Consider the following 3449-nt stretch of genomic DNA (forward strand, 5'->3'; position numbering starts at 1 on the left):
TAATAGACACTATGACCGACTCGTGACCTTTAGTGAATGCAAACCTGTTTCTTCCAATGCAGCTTGTGGCACAACAAAGATGGATGTACAAGAAAAAAAAAAGAGGAAAAAAAAATACAACAAAAAAATAAAAAAACTCAAAGAAGGCAGGCGAGTTGGATGAAGTTGTCTTCTAGCAGTCATGTCAGTGATGGACGCTGAGACACAATAAAAAGTGAATCTCCCTGTGTCGATGAATTGAGTACCAAAAAATAATACATGAAAGAGTGACTGTTCTGCAGGCAAGAGTTCAGAGCTCTGAGACTCACAGACTCTTTACTATAGTCATCCACATACATACAGTTCATTATATGCACTCCATACGGATGTCTTTGTTGAGAGCTGAAACGTTACTGTACGCTGGGAAACTGCACAATATGCTTCAATCCCGACGACATCTGACAGCACGGCCGGCTGCTTCACACGTGAACCCAATAAAACGGTTTTCCTTCAACTCTGGAGATTAATCTGCCTCTCTCTGCTGTCTCCTCTCACTGTGCCTCTCCTTTATCAACACACACAAACGCACGCACACACATTAGTGGAGAAGAGGCTGTTTGTGACATTAGGCAGGAGGTGTAATTAACTGGGGAACTAGCGTGACAGACTGACAGCAAGGGTGAGATAGTGGCTCTGAAGCTGATGCCACTTTCTTTTCAGGCAGAAATATAAAAAAAAATGTAAAAAACATAAAGGAGACGGTTGGTGAGTTCCAGACTTTCTAATTAAAGAAGTATTCTTCAAATACAGTTTCCGATCTCAGTCTATTTCCAGGTGTGAGGCAGGCTGGCAGGCAGATGTGATCTTTTTATACCCCCTCACACCACACATTTATTCACTCTCGATCCTAATCACAACCATCCAAGCGTTTAATAAAAATCATAGAAAAGAGGCATTTTATTGGACTGCTCTACAAGTGCCTCATTCACGTCGGTGTGTTTAGCATTCCTTTATAATGCCAGACGTGAAACATGGACAACAGCCATGTGCGGCAGGGTTCACAATATGACTATTCACTGCCTTCACATTAGTGTGGGGCCGAGGATTGTGCTCTCGCTCTCAGCACGCACTTCACTAAGGAAATATTCATAAAATACTGAACACTAAAAGAGATTCACATTTATCAGGTCTGTCTTAAAACAATAATCACATCTCAAGATGGACATTGAATCAGGCTTTTCTTGCTGTTTTATTTCATTTCATTTATCCATTTATTTGACAGGGTCAGTGCTCATTGATCGACAGAAACGCGTAGCTTAAGTTCGATGTGTCAATTCTCCTGTTCATGCTGCACATTTAAAGTGTGTCCTCGTTTAGTGCTTAAGAGTTGACCAGAGTTTATCTAAAGTTAATGTGAGGCTTTGGCAGTCTAGGCATCTACAGAGGCTGAAACTTTGGAAGATATACATGATCTGATTAACTGAGACGGCTGAGGCCTCATTAGCTTTAGTTAGTTGTTCTTTGATGTATGCATGTGGTGATTGTCCATAATAATAATAATTAGATGATCAACATCAGACATACAATATTGCCTGAAAATAATCTAGTATGGGGAAACTTAAGAACTGGGGTGGACGTCATTTGAAAAAGTGAAAAAAAAAGATTAAACAAATGTTTCAAGGTTTTTGTTTCCAAGGAGCAAAAAGCTTCACATTCAAATCTAAAATCTGAAAACGTAAAAAAAAAAGTTACACTTTTGTCTTATGTTGTTTTTCTGGTGGGCAAATGGGAAAGTTAAATAAAGAGTCAAAGTATTTTCAGGAAATGAAGAATACAAAGTTCTTGAAGTAATCTGCTGCCCTCTGCTGACCGGCAACACGACACACACCTGCAGCTGAGTTAACTGTCACCTCTGTGACTGTGCTGCTGTCACAATGAAAGGTGGAGAGCATGAAGGAATTGTCATTCATCAGTCTGGTCTCTCTGTCTCATCAGGCAACTTCTGTTCTGGCTATCGACAGAGACAGTGTGATGTCCCGAGGTTCAGAGTTTCAAGGATGACACAGAGACAGTCTTCTTATCTGGACATGTAGAACATTCTGGGGAGGAACTCAGAGGTGGATCGGTACCTTCATACGTGTCACCGTGTGTCTCCCTGATCGAGTTCTGTCAGTAAACATCTCTGTTTCGTCACACAAGGCGTTCTCTATTGACTTCTTCTCTCCAAATCTATGATTTTCATCACAGAGATTACAGTTATTGTTCATGACAAATGCAGGTCAGGGACAGTTTTACTTTACACAGTGTCTGCTGTGTGTTTAGTGTCCCACTGAGTCTTGGATGAAACATATTACAGACACCCTGGGAGACAAACACACCTCCCACACACATTGTCATGGTGACATGTGCACCGTCTCCTTCTGTCTCCAGTCTTTGTGGATGTGTCTTACATTCCCTCACTCGTCCAACAGCTTCTCTCACATCTATAACATTATCTCCACAGCTGCACCTCATCACCTCCATTACATTCATACCCTAATGATGCAAAAGCAGGCATTTCAAGTGTTTATTGCCCATGAAAGAGAAAAAGGTAGTGACAGACATGTACAGAAACTACACAGTAAAATCACACAAACGAAATTCAATACTGTAAGTCAGTGCAAAAACAGCTTTTTGAACAGCAGCAAAGTAACACACTGTAAATACAACCCACTGCTGGGAACAACGTTTCATAGCAAACAAAGAGACTGACTGAATTAACTCACTACCATCAAAATATGCTTCTAAGTACTTAATTGTAGTATTTTTCCAAAACGTTGGTATTCTTGCTGCAACTAACTGATTGGACTGCCTACCAAAAGCTTAGGAGTCCTAAAGTTAGGATGGACATAGCCCTTTTATTTAGTTTCTCCCACCTCAGTCCTGCAGTGGTTTGTGAATGCTGTCCCTAAATTTAGATGAAGTAGAATGATTCTGTCAGACAGTGAGGACAACCATGATTTTAACCACCTTAAAGCTACTTCAAGGTCAAATGAAAGAAGGAAACGGTCACTTACATTACAACACATTCCACGGCACTGATTACAACTGCAGTTATTGATGATGCTGTATTGGATGGCGTTATAATCAAAGTTGTTTCTTTTAGACTTGAATACAAAAACAAGTGAAGCCTTAAAATGACAGTTTAAACATTCACTAAACACTAAGACTTTAACTAAAAGACTGGCTGTATTGCAGGGCTGCATTATATTAGGTTATAAAAGCGTTGACCAGTAACTCAGTGTGATTACATCCCTTACCTTCCCCCTTCTTCCTCAGTCTCTCCCACACACTGCCCTGTAGTCCCTGAAAGGACAAGGATGTGCTAGCGTGGGACTTTAGTGGCTTATTCCATAAATGAGGATTAGGATTTACCACAATCATGGTCAGATTAACCCACCGGGGGAGTCATAATTTAATGCCGATCCACT

The sequence above is a fragment of the Brachyistius frenatus genome, unplaced genomic scaffold, assembly GCF_029030835.1.
Source record: "Brachyistius frenatus isolate BFR_SWC_R1_liver_20210118 unplaced genomic scaffold, ASM2903083v1 Contig_106, whole genome shotgun sequence".
Classification (NCBI taxonomy): Eukaryota; Metazoa; Chordata; class Actinopteri; family Embiotocidae; genus Brachyistius; species Brachyistius frenatus.